Consider the following 22946-nt stretch of genomic DNA (forward strand, 5'->3'; position numbering starts at 1 on the left):
GCAGGATTCGAACCTGCGACCGTAGCGGTCGCGCGGTTCCAGATTGAAGCGCGTAGAACCGCTAGGTCACATCGGCTGGCAATGCTTTCTCAGAAAATTATTTTGAACGAATTAGTTCATGAACCCACTCGAAGCGTAAATGGTTGCGAATAAATAATCCTGGAAAAATAGGTAGTATCATGAACGAATACTTGGATTAACGACAACAAGGAAGTTGCTGCTAGGCTGAATACCTTAACACCCACAACCTTCAAAAATAAACGCAAAGTACATGTATTTAAAAAAGTTGATAAAATGCTCTGAACGCCTTTTTAAGAGACGGTATCCACTTCTTCCGCTCTGATCGCGTAATAGTAGAAAAAATGTGGAATGATTTCAAAGAGATAGTATCGACGGCAATTGAGAGATATATGCCACATAAACTAATAAGTGTTGGTACTGATCCCCCATGGTACACTAAACGGGTCAGATCGTTGTTGGATGCCAAATATAGAAGGACGCAAAATCCACAAGCTTGGCAAAGTTTTGTAGTTTAGTGGCCAGGGCGCCCAGAAAGAAGATAAATAGCAGCGCCGCCTTGTTTGTCGTGTATAACATGTCGGTTAACACCAAAGCGTGGAGTGACGAAATGGCTGTACACCTTCGAGCGTAGCAAAGGTCGCCAGGCGAGGCAAGGTGGCGGATTCTGCAGGTGCAGCGTCGCAAGCTGTCCTACCAGTTTTCTGGAACTTGTGGACATACCTGTTTACGAGAAAGACACGTCAAAATAGTGGCCGAATAATCACGAAGAACCACGAGCTTTGGCGTGGACGTTGTTCGTTGTAACGGCACCGTCCCCGATAACATGTGAGGGGATGATGGACATCTCAGAGGCCATCCTCGAAAAATGGCAACTGGCAACTGCTCCCGCCCCCCACCCCCTTCCCATGCGAGCTATCCTAGTATGAGACGCTCAAGTCCAAGTCAACAAATGCCTCTTATCTGGAGTCATCACGTAGAGGACATGCGGCAGAAAACGTCTAACCGAATGTTGTCTTCTTCAGTCGGAAGACTAGCTTGATACGGCTCTCCACGTTAGTGTACCCTGTACACACCTCTTCATCTACAACTATGTGATGTGAAATTGCTTGCTATAGAGAAACCTTGGTCTCTACAATTTTTTCCGTTACATCACCCTCCATTATAAAACTGACCATTCGTTGTAGCGTCAGGGTGCATCCTATCAACCGATCCTACCTTTTTAGTCAAGTTTTGCAACAAATTTCTTTTCTCCCTGATTCGATTGAGTACTTCATTAATTACGTGATCTACCCATCCAATATTCAGTATCCTTCTTTCTGTAGCACCACATTTCTAAAGATTCCTCTCTGTTACAGTCTGAACAGTTAATCTTCCACGTTTCACTACCATGCAAGGCTGTCCGCCATACGAATTGCTCCAGAAAGGCTTCGTAACGCTGTAGTTTATATTCATTCCTGTCAAATTTCTCTATTTCAAAAATGCATTTCTTTCATTTGTTATTCTTGATTTCATATCCTTTCTACTTCGGCCATCATCAGTTAATTTGCTGCCCAAATGGCTAAACGCACCCACTACTTTTATTGTCTCCTGTCCTATTCTGCCGGCCGGAGTGGCCGTGCGGTTCTAGGCGCTTCAGTCTGGAACCGCGCTGCTGCTACGGTTGCAGGTTCGAATCCTGCCTCGGGCATGGATGTGTGTGATGTCCTTAGGTTAGTTAGTTTTAAGTAGTTCTATGTTCTAGGGAACTGATGACCTCAGAAGTTAAGTCCCATAGTGCTCAGAGCCATGTTTTTGTCCTATTCTAATTGCCTCAGCACCGCCTGACCGCCTTTTAGAATTCGACTACAGTGCATTACCCTTGTTTTACTTTTGTTGATAATCATATTATAACCTCATTTCAAAATGATATTCATCCCGTTCATCTGCTCTTCCAAGTTTCCTGCCGTAAATGACAGAATTACTGAAACGGCGAACCTTAAAACTTTTATTTCATCTCCACGAACTTAAATTCCCTTCCAAAATTTCTCTTGGTTTTCTTTTACTGCTTGCCCAGTGTACTTCCTGAATAATATTGTATATAATTTACAACCATATCTCTTCTTAACTATTACCTCCGTTTCATGCCATTCGACCTTTGTAACTGTACGCTGGCTTCTGGCTCCGCACGTTTTATCCGTCGTATTCTTTTTATTATCTATGTGATTGACGAATTTTAACCTTTGGTCATTTTCAAGCACGTAGCTTCCAGTTTTATTTTACATTATAATATATCACCAGTACCTGTGGACAGGAATACCTCTTACTTCCGTGCGTATGTGGCACAGAAACAATATACTATTGTACATAGTTACATCTGGTATCCGGCTAATAGACGTAACCATGTACAATAGTATATTGTTTTCGTGCCGCATACGCTCAGAAGTAAGAGGTATTCCTGTCCACATGTACGAGTGATATACACTCCTGGAAATTGAAATAAGAACACCGTGAATTCATTGTCCCAGGAAGGGGAAACTTTATTGACACATTCCTGGGGTCAGATACATCACATGATCACACTGACAGAACCACAGGCACATAGACACAGGCAACAGAGCACGCACAATGTCGGCACTAGTACAGTGTATATCCACCTTTCGCAGCAATGCAGGCTGCTATTCTCCCATGGAGACGATCGTAGAGATGCTGGATGTAGTCCTGTGGAACGGCTTGCCATGCCATTTCCACCTGGCGCCTCAGTTGGACCAGCGTTCGTGCTGGACGTGCAGACCGCGTGAGACGACGCTTCATCCAGTCCCAAACATGCTCAATGGGGGACAGATCCGGAGATCTTGCTGGCCAGGGTAGTTGACGTACACCTTCTAGAGCACGTTGGGTGGCACGGGATACATGCGGACGTGCATTGTCCTGTTGGAACAGCAAGTTCCCTTGCCGGTCTAGGAATGGTAGAACGATGGGTTCGATGACGGTTTGGATGTACCGTGCACTATTCAGTGTCCCCTCGACGATCACCAGTGGTGTACGGCCAGTGTAGGAGATCGCTCCCCACACCTTGATGCCGGGTGTTGGCCCTGTGTGCCTCGGTCGTATGCACTCCTGATTGTGGCGCTCACCTGCACGGCGCCAAACACGCATACGACCATCATTGGCACCAAGGCAGAAGCGACTCTCATCGCTGAAGACGACACGTCTCCATTCGTCCCTCCATTCACGCCTGTCGCGACACCACTGGAGGCGGGCTGCACGATGTTGGGGCGTGAGCGGAAGACGGCCTAACGGTGTGCGGGACCGTAGCCCAGCTTCATGGAGACGGTTGCGAATGGTCCTCGCCGATACCCCAAGAGCAACAGTGTCCCTAATTTGCTGGGAAGTGGCGGTGCGGTCCCCTACGGCACTGCGTAGGATCCTACGGTCTTGGCGTGCATCCGTGCGTCGCTGCGGTCCGGTCCCAGGCCACGGGCACGTGCACCTTCCGCCGACCACTGGCGACAACATCGATGTACTGTGGAGACCTCACGCCCCACGTGTTGAGCAATTCGGCGGTACGTCCACCCGGCCTCCCGCATGCCCACTATACGCCCTCGCTCAAAGTCCGTCAACTGTCCATACGGTTCACGTCCACGCTGTCGCGGCATGCTACCAGTGTTAAAGACTGCGATGGAGCTCCGTATGCCACGGCAAACTGGCTGACACTGACGGCGGCGGTGCACAAATGCTGCGCAGCTAGTGCCTTTCGACGGCCAACACCGCGGTTCCCGGTGTGTCCGCTGTGCCGTGCGTGTGATCATTGCTTGTACAGCCCTCTCGTAGTGTGCGGAGCAAGTATGGTGGGTCTGACACACCGGTGTCAATGTGTTCTTTTTTCCATTTCCAGGAGTGTATAATTAATGTAAAATGAAGCTGGAAGTTTAAAAGAAATGTTTGAAAGTGACCAAAGGCTGAAAGTGGTCCATCACATAGATAATATAAAGAATACAGCCTACCGGGATCATGTTTTCATTCTCAAAACACGTTGAGGTTGTGAACCTCCACAAAAATAAAATTTCATCCGTAGTACATTAAGAATTTCGAAGGACGAATATCCAATCCACTAGAGAGCGTGACTACCGATCTGCTGCGCTATATAGTCAAATGGTTCAAATGGCTCTAAGCACTATGAGACTGAACATCTGAGGTCATCAGTCCCCTAGGCTTAGAACTACTTAAACCTAACTAACCTAAGCACATCACACACATCCATGCTCGACGCAGGATTCGAAACTGCGACCGTAGCAGCAGCGCGGTTCCTGACTGAAGCGCCTAGAACCGCTCGGCCACAGCGGCCGACGCTATCTAGTCATCAAGGTTTACTTGACGCTGTTGCGCCTCATCTGAAATTCGCAGCAGTCGTCTAGAGAATTGCAGCCAGATCACTTTCGACTTTCAACGCGTCGGAATTACTAACACCTACAGCTATAGAAGTTTCAGGAAGCAAGGAAGAGAGAATAGGATTTAACTGTCAAAATGGTTCAAATGGCTCCATGCACTATGGGACTTAATATCTGAGGTCATCGGCTGAAGCGTCCATAACCGCTCGGCCACAGCGGCCGGCATTTAACAGTCCTTCGACAACGATGTCATTAGAGACGGAGCGAAAATTCGGATTGTTTAAAGGATGGAGACAGTAATCGGACCTGCTGTTTCAAGTAAATGATCTCGACATTTACTGGAGCAATTTAGGGAATCACGGAAAACCGAAATCAGGATGGCAGAACGTGGATTTGAACGCTAGTCCATTGTGCTAACCACTGCGCCACTTTTCTCGCTCAGAGGTTTCAGGTCACCACCTACGCCTACCACGGCCACAGGACTCCAGAGGACACATCGTAGTATTAGTGGTACAATAGTGGTAGTGGTTTAATTGGTCTGTGGATAACTGTCAAAATCATACCGAGGTTGTCACGGTATTACAGTTGACGAAGATAGACTATGATCCCAATATAAAATCATTTACATAATTACAGATCTGGTTTGACAAGCATAGGAGAGGTAGTCAGATGTGACCTTATAGAAAAACTATCTCGGAATTTTCCTGAAATAGTTTACTGAAACTACGCAAAACCTAAATCGGGGCGAGATTATGGCCGCTTTCCTCCTAAATATGAGGTCTGTTTCTTACAAACATGCAACCCCATTCGTTTTATTGCTAGTGTACAATACTGTTTCGTTTATACCTTCTTGCAAAGAAGTTATTTAATACTGTGAGACGTTAGCGCTAACAGTACAGGCGGAACACAGCACACTCAACACACGCTACTCGTAGGGACATATTATTTCACAATGTAACACTATCAGCAGACATCAGGGCTATGACGATTTACGTCTACATCTACGTGATTACTCTGCTATTCACAATAAAGTGCCTGGCGCAGGGTTCAATGAACCTACTTCAAGCTGTCTTTCTACCATTCCACTTTCGAACGGCGCGCAGGGAAAACGAGCACATATTTTTTTCTGTGCGAGCCCTGATTTCTCTTATTCTATCGTGATGATCATTTATCCCTAAGTAGGTGGGTGCCAACAGAATGTGTTCGCAATCGGAGGAGAAAACTGGTGGTTGAAATTTCATGAAAAGATCCCCTCGCAACGAAAAATGCCTTCGTTTTACTGATTGCCACTCCAATTCAACTATCATGTCTGTGGCACTATCTCTCCTGTTTCGCGATAGTACTAAACGACTCGCCCTTCATTGAACTTTTTCTATGTCATCCGTTGGTCCCACCTGATGCGTATCCCACGCCGCACATTAATACTCCAGAATAGGGCAGACAAGTATGGTGTAAGCAGTCTCTTTAGTGCAGTCTTTGGTTTTCTCTACCCACAACATAATCTATCTGATCATTCCAATTTACACTCCTGGCCACTAAACTTGCTACACCACGAAGATGACGTGCTACAGACGCGAAATATAACCGACAGGAAGAAGATGCTATGATATGCAAATGATTAGCTTTTCAGAGCATTCACACAAGGTTGGCGCCGGCGGCGATACCTACAACGTGCTGACATCAGGGAAGTTTCCAACCGATTTCTCACACACAAACAGCAGTTGACCGGCGTTGCCTGATGAAACGTTGTTGTGATGCCTCGTGTAAGGAGGAGAAATGCGTACCATCACGTTTCCGACTTTGATAAAGTTAGGATTGTAGCCTATCGCGATTGCGGTTTATCGTATCGTGACATTGCTGCTCGCGGTGGTCGAGATCCAATGACTGTTAGCACAATATGGAATCGCTGGGTTCAGGAGGGTAATACGGAACCCCGTGCTGGAACCCAACGGCCTCGTATCACTAGCAGTCGAGATGACAGGCATCTTATCCGTATGGCTGTAACGGATCGTGCAGCCACGTCTCGATCCCTGAGTCAACAGATGGAGACGTTTGCAAGACAACAACCATCTGCACCAACAGTTCGACGACGTTTGCAGCAGCATGTACTATCAGCTCGGAGACCATGGCTGCGGTTATCCTTGACGATACATCACAGACAGGAGCCCCTGCGATGGTGTACTCAACGACGAACCTGGGTGCACGAATGGCAAAACGTCATTTTTTTGGATGAATACAGGTTCAATTTATAGCTTCATGATGGTCGCATCCATGTTTGGCGACATCACGGTGAACGCACGTTGGAAGCGTGTATTCGTCATCGCCATACTGGCGTATCACCCGGCGTGATGGTATGGGGTGCCATTGGTTACACGTCTCGGTCACCTCTTGTTCGCATTGACGGCACTTTGAACAGTGGACGTTCCGTTTCAGATGTGTTACGACCCGTTGCTCTACCCTTCATTCGATCCCTGCGAAACCCAACATTTCAGCAGGATAATACACGACCTCACTTTGCAGGTCCTGTACGGGCCTTTCTGGATACAGAAAATGTTCGACTGCTGCCCTGGCCAGCACATTCTCCAGATCTCTCACCAACTGGAAACGTCTGGTCAATGGTGGCCGGGCAACTGGCCAGTCACTACTCTTGATGAACTGTGGTATCGTGTTGAAGCTGCATGGGCAGCTGTACCTGTACACGGCATCCAAGCTCTGTTTGACTTAATGCCCAGGTGTATCATGGCCGTTATTACGGCCAGAGGTGGTTATTCTGGTACTGATTTCTGAGGATATTTGGACCCAAATTGCGTGAAAATGTAATCACATGTCATTTCTAGTATAATATATTTGTCCAATGAATACCCGTTTATCATCTGCATTTTTTCCTGGTGTAGCAATTTTAATGGCCAGTTGTGTAGGTTATTTGTAACTGTAATTCCTAAGTATTTAGTTGAATTTACAGCCTTCAGATTTGTGTGACTTATCACGTAATCGAAGTTTAGAGGATTTCTCTTAGTACTCATGTGAATAGCTTCACACTTTTCTTTATTAAGGGACAATGGCCACTTTTCGCACCATGCAGATATCTTATCCAAATAACTTTGCAATTCGTTTTGGTCATCTTATGCCTTTACAAGACGGTAAATACAGCATAATCTGCAAACAATCTAAGACAGCTACTTAGATTGTCTCGTATGTTGTTAATATGGATCAAAAATATATTTGACAAACGTAGTAGAGCAACGCATAGAACTCAACTGTCCGCTGCACTTAAACTTCGTTGATTTAAAGGAAGCATTTGTCTGTAGACACAAAGAATCGTAGTGGAATACTGTAAGCCTTTACGGAATTTCTGATCACGTCATTGATGTTTACAGGAACCTGTACCTGCTGTATAACTGCAGAAGACGGGAACACTTCTTTTCTTGATATTCTGACAAGCGTCAGACAAGGACGAATTATGTCACCAATCATTTTGATATAAGTCGCAGATTTCATAATGAGAAAAACTATGGATATCTCCAATGAGCGTACATTTGAAGGAACAATCAAGGCTTACGGATCTGGATTTTTCTTACGGTGTCATTCTTTTGGCGCACAAGGTATACAACTAATGAGTACCAATCTGGATAGAATGGGCAGTTCTGTAGGACTAAAAACGGTGATGAAACGGAAACAAAGGACATACAAGTGGAAATACATCTGTGCAATTAATAGTGCAATAGAATATACAACAAGATGCCGACAGATTTCCATATCTCGGCAACCTTATCTGTAGTAAAAGAATCATTAATGCAATCATCACCAGTAGAACTGGAAAAAGTTCTAAAATGTTCCAACGAATGTAATCCTCAAAGCTTCGTCCGTACTCCTCTATCATCATACTGTTGGCTGTATACTGATGTGAGACCCGGAAAATGTCAGCCCAATTAGCACACAAGCTCAATATTTTTTCAGCTACGAGCCTGAGGCGAACTTTGAAGATCAGCTACTGCGACAACGTTTAAAACGAATCGCTGAGGAGAAGTGATATATGCAACCTGTACCAAGATCGTTGCTGGAAGAGGGCCGAAGCTTGCTGGGCATGTTATACGCGTGAAAGGCAAAAGAATCCCCAAATCAGCACTGTTGTGGAAACCAACGGATGGATACAGATGTAGAGGAAGACGTCTTAACACCTGGAGAAGAACTTTTGCAAAGGATCTTCATTGCGTGGACATGAGCTGGGAGGAAGTTGAATACCTGGCAGCTGCTCGATATGTTACCTAGCTTTTGAGGAATTAAGTTTAAGTTCTACACAATTTCAATATGTTACAAATACTCAGCACATTGTGTTGCCATTTGTTTGATAACCGAATTCATACTGTCACTGAATTTCAGTGCTTCCTGAAAATCACCATGAATATGAGCTAGGATATCGAGAATTCGACTGAATAATAACATCCTTATCATGGGCTATCTTTTCATTTCAATTAGTGATGTATCATAGAAAATTTTAGTTGTGAATTGTTTCCGTCTGCTTACCTAACTGGGTACTGCCATGTTTTTTCTGTCTATAGTTCTGAGTAATACTTGACTCGATTGGTCCAGTTCCTTGCACTTGGCGAAAATATTGTCTCTATAGAAATCGAAGCTTAGTGTGGCAGTGAAGTTATCTGGTCGCGTACGACAGGTTTAGGTGAAACCCAGTTAATTGTTGGATGTTTCTACCAGCCACTCAATTCTGCTGTGACAGTTTTGCAATACTAGTTGGAAGCAGCTTTTAATCTTCCAAGTGTAGACTGGGATGTCTATGGATTCATTGCCAGTTACAGACAGACAGTCATGAGAGATGCTTCTGAACACTGTGAGATCTGAGTTTCTCCTGCCGTATACAACTTTCAAATAACTTCTGAACACGTTTTCTGAAAACTGTCTTGACAAGCTAGCTCGGCAGCCCACAAACAATGGAAATATCTTATATCTTGTAGCTACTAGTAGGCCAGACATTGTCGACAATATCAGTACAGAAACGGGGATTAGCGATCATAATGTTATTACAGCAACTATGGATTCGAAGGTTAATAAATCAGTCAAGGGGGCTAGGAGAGTGTTTCTGCTAGACAGAGCAAATATGCAGGTGTTAGTATCTCACTTAGACAATGAACTGCCACCACTTAGTTCCAGTAAGATGTACGTAGAGGAATTATGGACACAGATTAAACAGACTGTAAATCGTAGTGTGGATAGTTATGTGCCTAGTAAGTGGATAAATGATGGAAAAACCCGCCACAGACTACTAATGAATTTCGGAAGAGGATGAGGAAGCAGAGGCTGTTGCACTCTCGGTTCAAGAGAGAACGCATGAATGACAAGCAAAGGTTAGTAGAGATTCATTGGTATGTGAAAAGATCTTTGAGCGAAGCATACAACTACCACCGCCACATCTTAGCAAAAACTCTGGCAGAGAAACTGAGAAAATTCTGGTCACTAAGCGGTTCTAAGGTTTCCATTCAGTCCGTTGTTGTCCAGTCTGGTGCGGCAGTTGAAGACAATAAAACGAAAACCTAAGTCTTAAATTTCACTTTCAAGAAATCGTTTATACAGAAGACTCTTACAAACATACCATCATTTGACCTTCGGGCGGACTCCGTAAGGACGACATTGTCGTAAGCATCACTGACATAGAAAGCAAGTAAATCACCAGGTCCGGATGGAGTCCCAATTAAATTTTACAGGGAGAACTCTACGGCTTGACACCTTACCTACGGTGAACATCCCACCCAGCACAAAGTCCCAGGCGACTGGAAAGACGAGCAGGTGATTCAAATATATAAGAAAGATACAGTAATGGATTTGAAAAATTACAGACCAATATCCCTAACTTTGGTTTGCTGCAGAATCCTTGAACATATTCTCAGTTCGAATGTAATAAACTTTCTTGAGACTGACGGCCTTATGTCCAAGAAATCAGCATGATTTTAGAAGGCATCGTTCGTGCGAAACTCAGCTTGCCGTTTTCTCGCTTCATATACTGAGAACCATTGATGAAGGCAACAGGCAGATTCCATATGTCTATATTTCAGGATACCATGTGACACGGTGCCTCATTGCAGGCTGCAACGAAGGCACGAGCATATGGAATAAGTTCACAGATATGTGAGTGGCTCGAAGACTTCTTAAGTAATAGAACCCAGTATGTTGTCCTCGACGGCAAGTGTTCATCAGAGACAAGGGTTTCATCAGGAGAGCCCCAGGGAAGTGTCATACGACCACTGTTATTCTGTTTGTACATACATGATTTGAAGGGCTTATTTCAATAGTGGTACAAGTCCATTACGTCCACTTTTCTGTCTATAATGCTTCTGAAATTAATGAGCCAAACAAACAGAAAGAAAGGTTCATCTCTAGCAAGAAGCCATATGCTTGAATATTTCTGGTATCTCGACTGCAGATTTTCCAGCGCTAATTTAACTTTAGGACTCTGTATCTCAATATGAACAAAAATGAACTTGTAACACTATTGAAATAAGCCCTTCATTTGGTGGACGAGGTGGGCAGCAGTCTGCAGTTGTTTGAGCCTGATGATGCGGTGCAGGGTCAGGCATGAAAGTTGAGTGACTGTAGGAAGATGCAAGACGACTTAGACAAAATTGCTAGTTGGTATGACGAATAGCAGCTACCAGTAAATGTGGAAAAATGTAAGGTAATGCGGATGAGTAGGAAGATTAAACCTGTGATATTCGGATACAGTATTACCAGTGTCCTGCTAGAGACAGTCAAGTCGTTTAAGAATCTGGGCCTAACGATGCAAAGCGATATGAAATGGAACAAGCATAGGAGAACTGCGGTAGGGAAGGCGAATGTTCGACTTCGGTTTATTTGGAGAATTTTAGGAAAGAGTGGTTCACCTGTAAAGGAGACCGCATACAGGACGGTGGTGCGACCTATACTTGAGCACTGCTCGAGCGTATGGGATCCGTAACTGGTCGGATTGAAGGAAGACATCGAAGCAATTTAGAGGAGAGCTGCAAGATTTGTTACTGGTAGGTTCTAACAATACGTAAGTGTTACGGAGGTGCTTCGGGAACTCCAATGGGAACCCGTGGTCTGAAGACGAAGTTCGTTTCGAGAAACAACACTGAGAAAGTTTAGAGGACCGGCATTTGAAGCTGCTGCCGAAGAATTCTGCTGCCACCAACATACATTGCGCGTAAGGACCACGAAGATAAGCTTGTAGAATTTAGGGCTCATACGGAGGCATAGAGACAATCGTTTTTTCCTCGCTCTATTTGCGAGTGGAAAAGGAAAGGAAATGACTACTAGTGGTACAAGGTGCCCTCTGCCACGCACCGTACGGTGGCTTGCGGAGAATCTATGTAGATGTAGATATAGTTGATTTACAGCTCTTAAGAAACTGATGTTTTCCGAGAATTGAGAATTGTATTTAAGTTTGCTGTTTTCTTAGCCATTAAAAATGGGTAAGTTAGTCACCGCCTTAATAGAGCAGTATGGTCCCCTCGGAGCGCAGTAAATGATGTAGACCTGTTACTGCACGGTCATGTAACCATACATCGCTGATATAAGCGTTGGCTGTGTGGTAATTTATACCTACCAGTCGACTGTATGGAATCAGTTGCAATACGATGCATCCATATCGAGAAATGACAGAATGCCACAAAAGAGCTTTAGTATTTGAACTTGTCTTTGTCCACACTGTGAATGAAGTTGCTCAGTTTGTTGATGTGGTACTTCCGACTGTCCAACACGTCTTCAAGCAATGGTGTGCTACTCGTCGCAAAGCTACGCAGTTTCAGAATAGAGATCGGAAAAAAAATCCAAAATGACAGGGACTGGATGTGAATGTTACTCCTTATAAATGAGAATCGGATTAAAATCCGAACGGTTAATGCATGAGTGTCTATCTCAACCAATTTGCAAGAGAATATTGCGAAGGGAGCTTCTTGCCGTAGACAGTTAGAGTCCAATGCCTCACAAAAGGCCACTGCCCACAGTGGCACCTAAAGATGCAGGTGTTCAGTAGACCAAACAACATGTAAAGTGGACACTGGAAGAGGAGTGTAGTATGGTCCTAGGTGTCGTGACGTTGCTTCTTTTCAAATGATTCAAGTGGTCGATTGCACCGACGGTTCAATGTGACCCTTAAGCGTCAAATGTATGTAGAGCTTCAGGAATTACTGCAACCAACCGCCGTTTTTTCTTCAATTTTTATTTATTCATGATCGGTTTCTAATCGCCTGGTGAGTCATCATCAGATGATAAAATTTAGTTTGGAGTATTGTGGGGATCGTGCAGCTGTGGCAAATACAGAGACGAAAAAGTGAGCACTGCATATGGAGAGAATATTACGATAGTAAGATTAATTTGATGATATTATTCACTGTTTTTATTCTTGTGGCAGGCATTGCTCTGGAAAACATAATGTTTGCTTACCAGTATCGTTAAAAATCAAGTGGAACAGGCACTTTTCCACTGATGGTGACTCCTACATACTTTACAAAATATAAACAAACCAAAGCGTATGGCTGTTGTTGTCTCCAAAGAGTTTTGTGGTGGCAGAGCTTTTCTTTGTTCATTTTTCGTTTTGTGTTGCATTCGTAATAAAATATATATTTATTACATTACTTTCTTTATATAAAGATTATTATTATGTTTTTACATTGTAAAATTTTCTTATGCTATTTACAAAATCTACAATAAAATGTTTAGGACAATGTTTCTGATAGTGAAATTATGTTTGACATGTTTCTGATTGCTCAATAAACAGGAGAGTATGTATATGGGGAGGGGAGGGAAGGGGGAGGGAGGTATGGGGGGTGGGGAAGGGAGGGAGAGTGGGAGAGAGAGAGAGACAGTCTGTGTGTGTGTGTGTGTGTGTGTGTGTGTGTGTGTGTGTGTGCGTAATAAAAAAAAAGAGATCGAGAGGATGGTGTTTAGGTGTGGTATGAGCAAGGTGGGGAATGGGTATGGGAGTGAATGAGTACAGTAGTTTTTCAAATTTAAGGACGCTTTAAAATTTTGGAAGAATGGGTTCTTTGCTTAATCAATTTGTTCATTTAAGATGGTTTGGGGTGTTTCATTGTTATGAATGAAAATTTCTAATTGTTCCAAGAGGTCCATTTTTATTCCTTTGTCTACAGTGTGTAAACGTGGAGGTTGGTTTTTATATCTGTGATAGAATGACTATTTTGGACTAGATGGGCTGCAAAAGTGGATTTATTTAAATATTTTAAACAGAGTGCGTCAGGTATTGGGTTTCAAAATTTCTTCCTGTGTGTCCTATGTAGTAGCAGCAACAGCTGTCACTGTCACAAGTTAATTTGTATACACCTGATTTGTTATGTAGTGGGCTGGTTGTTTTTTTGCTGTGAATTATTTTGTTTTGTATTTTGTTGTTTGTGTGGAAACTGATTTTGACTTTGTGTGGTTTAAATAGTTTTGCAAGTTGATATGATCCATTATCAAGGAAAGTCATACAGACATATTCAGTTTCTTCTGGTGCTGAGGAAAGGTTTGTTGATGGTTTTTGCTTAGTTTTCATTTTTGCATCTAATTTGTCAACTATGGTTGGGTCATAAGCATTATTGTGGGCTATTGTTTTTAAAATGTTTAGTTCCTTGGTTTTTACGCCAGGTTCAGCATGAATTTTGTTTACACAGTTGAGTGCTGATCTGAAAAGTGCTAATTTATGCTGATTTGGGTGGCATTATATATTATTTATAACAACATCTGTTGTGGTGGGTTTCCTGTAAATTTTGAATTTGTGTTTGGTGTTGTGACATGTTATGTTTGAGTCAAGAAAGTTAATTCCCTGTTGTCTTTGGTGTTCAACAGTAAACTGTATTTTGTGATGTGTATTATTTAGTTTAGTGGCTAAGTTTTCTATTTCAGTTGTTGTTCCATTGTATAGTATCAATGTGTCATCAACGTAGCGTTTGTAATAAATGACTATGTCTTTTTGCATTGGATTATCTTTAAAGAATTTTGTATTCCAGATCATTAATATAGATGTCAGCTAGTAGATCAGCTAAACTACTACCCATTACTAAATCGTCTTTCTGAATATAGATTTTGTTATTAAAGGAAAAGTAATTGTGAGACAACACTAATTCAAGCAAATCCATCAGTTCATAGATTTCTATGTTACTTAGCTTTTATGATACAATAAGTTGTCTTTGATTATTTGGAGTGTTTCTGTTACAGGTATGTTGGTGTACAGGTTTACTATGTCGAAGGATGTAAATTTTGGATAAAGAACAGCTATGAACCAATTGGCAGCATAAAAGATATCACTATTCCCACAACAGTAAAATCCTATGGCACATCGACAGGCCCGCTAAACCACCCGATCTATGAACCGTATAAAATGTATGGTATTATTTGGAACAGTGGTTGAAACGTAGCGATTCCTGCAGTTTGACAGCTATGCAGGATCTAACCGTCAATGAGTGGTTCAGTTGGATAATGGCAATTTCGGTAAACATGTGGATCCTCATCATCGTCGAAACGAGGTCATTGTCCAGACTGGCAGCGATATTACACGGTATTAGGGTCATGTTCCCTGGCAGTGACAAATTTTTTAAACGGTTCACTTAATTTTTTTTCCGTCGCCAGCGCTGAGGAGGTGTGGAGCTTTCGGAAAGGACCCTACTGTCCTCATTGGCGTGACCTCCTCGGCTTCTTCAAGGTGGCGCGTGGGCACCGGCCTCTCGGCCGCCTGCGGAGTGTGGAGGACGCGCTCCGCGGCTCAGCAGACCGGCCGGGAATCTCGTGTCGCCGATAGGCTCGCCCCACTGCTTATGTGTCAATACTGCCCTTCAGTCGACCGCTTGGGACACGTTAACTTCTTTGTCTGCATTAATCCAATATTGATGTTTTGATATCATTCCGTCAAAAATTCACTGTCCAAATTAGCTCTGGCACAACGTGTTTTTCTAATATCTCTATACACTACTGGCCATTAAAATTGCTGCAACACGAAGATGACGTGCTACAGAGGCGATATTTAACCGACAGGAAGAAGATGCTGTGATATGCAAATAATTAGCTTTTCAGAGCATTCACACAAGGTTGGCGCCGGTGGCGACACCTACAACGTGCTGACATTAGGAAAGTTTCCAACCGAATTCTCATACACAAACAGCAGTTGAACGGCTTTGCCTGGTGAAACGTTGTTGTGATGCCTCGTGTAAGGAGGAGAATGTGTACCATCACGTTTCCGACTTCGATAAAGGTAGGATTGTAGCCTGCCGCGATTGCGGTTTATCGTATCGCGACATTGCTGCTCGTCTCGATACCTGAGTCAACAGATGGAGACGTTTGCAAGACAAACAACCATCTGCACGAACAGTTCGATGACGTTTGCAGCAGCATGAACTATCATCTAGGAGACATGGCTGCGGTTACCCTTGACGCTGCACCACAGAAAGGAGCGCCTGCGACGGTGTACTCGACGATGAACCTGGGTGCACGAATGGCAAAACGTAATTTTTTCGGATGAATCCAGGTTCTGTTTACAGCATCATGTTGGTCCCATCCGTGTTTGGCGACATCGCGGTGAACGCACATTGGAAACGTGTATTCGTCATCGCCATACTGGCGTATTAACCGTAGTGATGGTGTGGGGTGCCAGTGGTTACACGTCTCGGTCACCTCTTGTTCGCATTGACGGCATTTTGAAAAGTGGCCGTTACATTTCAGATGTGTTACGACCCGTGCCTCTACCCTTCATTCGATCCCTGCGAAGCCCTACATTAGAGCAGGATAATGCACGACCGCATGTTGCACGTCCTGTACGGGCCTTTCTGGATACAGAAAATGTTCGACTGCTGCCCTGGCCAGCACATTCTCCCCTCACCAATTGAAAACGTCTGGTCAATGGTGTCCGAGCAACTGGCTCGTCACAATACGCCAGTCACTACTCTTGACGAACTGTGGTATCGTGTTGAAGCTGCATGGGCAGCTGTACCTGTACACGCCATCCAAGCTCTGTTTGACGCAACGCTCAGGCGTACCAGACCGCTGTTACTGCCAGAGGTGGTTGTTCTGGGTCCTGATATCTCAGGATCTATGCACCCAAATTGCGTGAAAATGTAACCACATGTCAGTTCTAGTATAATATATTTGTCCAATGAATAGCCGTTTATCACCTGCATTTCTTCTTGGTGTAGAAATTTTAATTGTCAGTAATGTACAGGTGGCAAGAAAGCAGTGTCCTGACATGTTTCTCTTCGAGTGGTATTGTAACTTACTCGTTCTAGGCGTAACCTGGGCAAAATAGAACTTGCCCGCAATATATTACAAGAAGACAGGAGCTAGATTGACCCTCTTAATGTTCGTCACAGCGATGCTAGAAACGGACGCCTTTGATTTCGATGCCGCGCTGCACGCGATTTATCAAACTGTGAGGACAACCTAAAAGTTGTACCTGGGACATAGAAACAATAGCGTTTTTTGTGTTATGCTGTACCTCTTCCATTGTGTGAGGACACTTTGACTATACCTGGCCGTTCAATCTCCCAGTAGGTAAAAATTCCAGGGGGAGGGATCAGCAATCGAGGCGGCCACGAGCATTAGTGGCAGAACAACTGAGAGAAAATTTGGAATACATTTCACATAAATTTTCTCAGCATGTTATAGTCTTAGGTGGAGATTTCAATTTACCAGATATAGACTGGGACACTCAGATGTTTAGGACGGGTGGTAGGGACAGAGCATCGAGTGACATTATACTGAGTGCACTACCCGAAAATTACCTCGAGCAATTAAACAGAGAACCGACTCGTGGAGATAACATATTGGACCTACTGATAACAAACAGACCCGAACTTTTCGAATCTGTATGTACAGAACAGGGAATCAGTGATCATAAGGCCGTTGCAGCATCCCTGAATATGGAAGTTAATAGGAATATAAAAAAAGGGAGGAAGGTTTATCTGTTTAGCAAGAGTAATAGAAGGCAGATTTCAGACTACCTAACAGATCAAAACGAAAATTTCTGTTCCGACACTGACAATGTTGAGTGTTTATGGAAAAAGTTCAAGGCAATCGTAAAATGCGTTTTAGACAGGTACGTGCCGAGTAAAACTGTGAGGGACGGGAAAAACCCACCGTGGTACAACAACAATGTTAGGAAACTACTGCGAAAGCAAAGAGAGCTCCACTCCAAGTTTAAACGCAGCCAAAACCTCTCAGACAAACAGAAGCTAAACGATGTCAAAGTTAGCGTAAGGAGGGCTATGCGTGAAGCGTTCATTGAATTCGAAAGTAAAATTCTATGTACCGACTTGACAGAAAATCCTAGGAAGTTCTGGTCGTACGTTAAATCAGTAAGTGGCTCGAAACAGCATATCCAGACACTACGGGATGATGATGGCATTGAAACAGAGGATGACACGCGTAAAGCTGAAATACTAAACACCTTTTTCCAAAGCTGTTTCACAGAGGAAGACCGCACTGCAGTTCCTTCTCTAAATCCTCGCACAAACGAAAAAATGGCTGACATCGAAATAAGTGTCCAAGGAATAGAAAAGCAACTGGAATCACTCAATAGAGGAAAGTCCACTGGACCTGACGGGATACCAATTCGATTCTACACAGAGTACGCGAAAGAACTTGCCCCCCTTCTAACAGCCGTGTACCGCAAGTCTCTAGAGGAACGGAGGGTTCCAAATGATTGGAAAAGAGCACAGATAGTCCCAGTCTTCAAGAAGGGTCGTCGAGCAGATGCGCAAAACTATAGACCTATATCTCTTACGTCGATCTCTTGTAGAATTTTAGAACATGTTTTTTGCTCGCGTATCATGTCATTTCTGGAAACCCAGAATCTACTATGTAGGAATCAACATGGATTCCGGAAACAGCGATCGTGTGAGACCCAACTCGCCTTATTTGTTCATGAGACCCAGAAAATATTAGATACAGGCTCCCAGGTAGATGCTATTTTTCTTGACTTCCGGAAGGCGTTCGATACAGTTCCGCACTGTCGCCTGATAAACAAAGTAAGAGCCTACGGAATATCAGACCAGCTGTGTGGCTGGATTGAAGAGTTTTTAGCAAACAGAACACAGCATGTTGTTATCAATGGAGAGACGTCTACAGACGTTAAAGTAACCTCTGGCGTGCCACAGGGGAGTGTTATGGGACCATTGCTTTTCACAATATATATAAATGACTTAGTAGATAGTGTCGGAAGTTCCATGCGGCTTTCGCGGATGATGCTGTAGTATACAGAGAAGTTGCTGCATTAGAAAATTGTAGCGAAATACAGGAAGATCTGCAGCGGATAGGCACTTGGTGCAGGGAGTGGCAACTGACCCTTAACATAGACAAATGTAATGTATTGCGAATACATAGAAAGAAGGATCATTTATTGTATGATTATATGATAGCGGAACAAACACTGGTAGCAGTTACTTCTGTAAAATATCTGGGAGTATGCGTACGGAACGATTTGAAGTGGAATGATCATATAAAACTAATTGTTGGTAAGGCGGGTACCAGGTTGAGATTCATTGGGAGAGTGCTTAGAAAATGTAGTCCATCAACAAAGGAGGTGGCTTACAAAACACTCGTTCGACCTATACTTGAGTATTGCTCATCAGTGTGGGATCCGTACCAGGTCGGGTTGACGGAGGAGATAGAGAAGATCCAAAGAAGAGCGGCGCGTTTCGTCACTGGGTTATTTGGTAACCGTGATAGCGTTACGGAGATGTTTAATAAGCTCAAGTGGCAGACTCTGCAAGAGAGGCGCTCTGCATCGCGGTGTAGCTTGCTCGCCAGGTTTCGAGAGGGTGCGTTTCTGGATGAGGTATCGAATATATTGCTTCCCCCTACTTATACTTCCCGAGGAGATCACGAATGTAAAATTAGAGAGATTAGAGCGCGCACGGAGGCTTTCAGACAGTCGTTCTTCCCGCGAACCATACGCGACTGGAACAGGAAAGGGAGGTAATGACAGTGGCACGTAAAGTGCCCTCCGCCACACACCCTTGGGTGGCTTGCGGAGTATCAATGTAGATGTAGATGTAGATGTAGATTGCACTGTTTATGCTGATTGCCCTCTTCTCATTGAACACCTGATGCACTTGTGACATGGTTATCAAGGTGGTGTGTGTTGTTCATCTTCTGTGAGTTGATCCGCATACAGATTAAACAATTTCTGAACATACAGGTTAGTATTAAGAGTATGGTCAACGAATAGTGTTACGATGCGGGTATTAGATATTGTGCACCAAACGCCAACCTTGAGTTTATACCACGGCTGATGCAGGCTTCACCTGAACAAATGAAAAACTGAGGATTCAAAAGTCCTCATTCCACCTCACTCAGAAACCATCTGCAGAACTCAATACCAGGGCCGGCCGAAGTGGCCGTGCGGTTAAAGGCGCTTTAGTCTGGAACCGCAAGACCGCTACGGTCGCAGGTTCGAATCCTGCCTCGGGCATGGATGTTTGTGATGTCCTTAGGTTAGTTAGGTTTAAGTAGTTCTAAGTTCTAGGGGACTGATGACCTCAGCAGTTGAGTCCCATAGAGCTCAGAGCCATTTGAACCATTCAATACCAGGAAGTTCATCTGGACACCTTAATCATCCGCAGCAATACATTTGTTAAGATACAGGTGCAGGGCCTTTTTGACAACTTTTCGACAAGCTGATCTCTTAATTTCCACTTCCACAGATAAACAGCACTGATATATTGTGCGACTTTGTTCCAGGCTTCCCTTCACTCGCTACATTTTTCGCTCAATTTTTCCACCAATTTCTGAGTTGCAGACCATGCTGTAGGTTTTTTCAAAACACTTCCAGTCTTAAACTCTTGTGTAAATAGTTTTGCACATCCTCCCACGAATTGTGCTTTGTATGACACTAGATGAACAAGTGCTGTTTTATTGAGAGCACCGCTTTGTGTTGCTTTCAACTGGTCGCTAAACATGTCTGCTCTACCCAGTCACTTAAACGCAATGAGACTCAGCACAGAGCACCTGGAAGACTCACATTCATAAACAACCGACTGGTGCATCGAAGCCACGATTTCCAGTATTTCCTGTTCGTTAACCATGATTAGTTTTGGGAAATTTTTACTTTTCCCATCCTATATTAAATAATACTGAATTATATTTGCATCTTCTACACTATGTTTGAGTGCAATCATTACAACTAATTGTCATTTTTTTCCATTTTCCGTCGTTGCTGAGTTGCTTTAAAATTCACCGAGGCATGTTACGCCCTTGCATCTACACGAAAGGCAGATTTTTAACTTACGCCTTTTGCTTCTTTTAGTTATGAAGCATCTTCAGTGGAGATTTCCAGTGTTGCTAGTCCATGTGTGCGTTGCTAGAAATGTATTTACTCTGTCCAAGTTGTGGCATTTTTCACCCAAATTTGTTGCAATATTTCATTTGCAATTTCCGTTATGCGTTGCACGTGTGATCAACACACTTACCACAACAGTTGACTTGCACTTTTTGTTATGTGTAAACTTGTGTGCAGCACATAACGGAAAGTGCAAGTGAAGTGTTGTAATAAAGGTGGATGAAAAAACGCCGGAAATCGGCCATGTGGAGTATGGGGACTGAGTAAGCATGTCTCTAGGACCACGCAAATGCGATGGAAATATTGGAAACCGCCACTGAAGGTGCTTCATACATAAAAGAAGCGAAACGCATAACTCAAAAAACAAACTGTCTTTGATTTAGTTGCAAAGACAGAACATACCATCATGAATTATAAATAGTTTTGTATTCTCTGTTTTCTCGATGCAGACGGGTATTCGTTGCCATAGCCAGCTGCCATCCAGGTCTCCGAGTTTTAACTTAAAGTAAAATACTACAAACTGTTTGAATGTTTGAGAAGGAATTGACGATTTGTCTGATTTTTCGTAAAAGGCAAGTTTTCATTTCATCCCTCTCTTTTCTTCCAGCTACTCGCTAATTACCGTCACATATAATTCTTTCTATTTGCTCCATATTACGACTATCCATGTAAAAAGACATGTGTTCGCAAAGGGTGGCTATAAAACAAAACATATTTTGTACATTAAAATGTTTATTTTCAAAATAGATATACAAATGTATTTTGAACTTTGATATTATTATTGCTAATGTTCCAATTAAATATCTGATATTACAAATTGGAATAATACCTTTAGGTACAGAAAAATTACAGTATAAGTTACATATGCAAACGATCACAAATTCATCTTGAATGTGGCAGAACCACACATTTAATTTTAATGTCGAACATGCCATCTCTCGAAAATCATAAATGACTAATCGAATGCAGGGCATTTCGAAAATCAGAAACCTAACTGACCGACACCGCAAAAAGTAATTGACGAGACCCAATCCTAAACAGACTGATAGCCTTGGTACCAATATAATATTTAAGCCCCACAAGTAACCTTAACTTGATTTTAAGCATCAGTTAAGCGAAATAATATTCTGGAAAGAAAAGCTTCGTGTCTGTGTAAACGATGGATCTAATAGTAGCAAAGCCTGAACATCAATTTGCAAACGTACCTGACCAGATGAGCTTAAGACACAACATTCACACTCAAGCGACGGAAGACGCCGTTGTGCGCGAGGAAGAAACGCCATTCCACTTAGGTGGCTCAAGAATTCCTACGAGGTCTCCCACCCAACAATGACAATCCTCTTACTTCTTTTTCCTACAAATACGATGCGCCTACTAGCCAAAGCCGATGGCACAAGTAAGATGACACTCGACCCAGCCATGGAAGGTTCTAATGTAGATGTTGGAGGATATTTTGACGGGAAAAGGAAGAGGAAAAGAAGAAGCGTACAGCTTCTAATCACTGCGACACGATTTTCTGAATTAAACAAAAACCCTTTCGTGAACTAAACGATATACGTACTTAGGGGATTGCGGTACAGATACATGGGTGGGCTGAAGAGTTGCTAACAAATTGGCTCGCTTCTTTGCTACTGATGGAAAGAACAACATGACAAGGAAAATTAGTGTAGTGCACGTCAGTGAAATGTGATAAATAACTAACACTTTTCTCGGATTAGCAGCGGAGTTGGTTTTGCAAGAATTTTCGTCAACGTTACTTGCTGCTACCTTCAGGCTTCTGGCCTTGAATGCTTGAATTTCCGAGAAGAATTGAAACTACAAATTCTCCGTGTAAATCCTTGACAGCATATAAGTTCTAATACACCGTTACTTTCAGATACAATCAAACTGACCTGACAGACAACGTTTATGGCTTTCTGGGACTATTCTCAGATCTTACATTTGTACAAAGGCTAGTCACGTGGATAAGAAGTTGTTACTAAATGCAGGGAAATGACAACGACAGGTGGATTGACTGGCAGCTGACCCTCAATGTAAATCTACAACTGTATCTACATCCGCATCTATACTCCGCAAGCCAACTTACCGTGTGTGGTGGTGGCTGCTATTACAACTGTCATTTCGCCCCTTTTCACTTGAATTCGCGAATGGTGTGCGGTAAGAATGACTGCCGATAAACCATCGTATCAGCTCTGATTTTCCAGATACCGTCGCCGTGGAAATTTCGCGAATCGTTTGTGGGAGGA

The sequence above is a fragment of the Schistocerca piceifrons genome, chromosome 3 (genome assembly GCF_021461385.2).
Source record: "Schistocerca piceifrons isolate TAMUIC-IGC-003096 chromosome 3, iqSchPice1.1, whole genome shotgun sequence".
NCBI lineage: Eukaryota > Metazoa > Arthropoda > Insecta > Orthoptera > Acrididae > Schistocerca > Schistocerca piceifrons.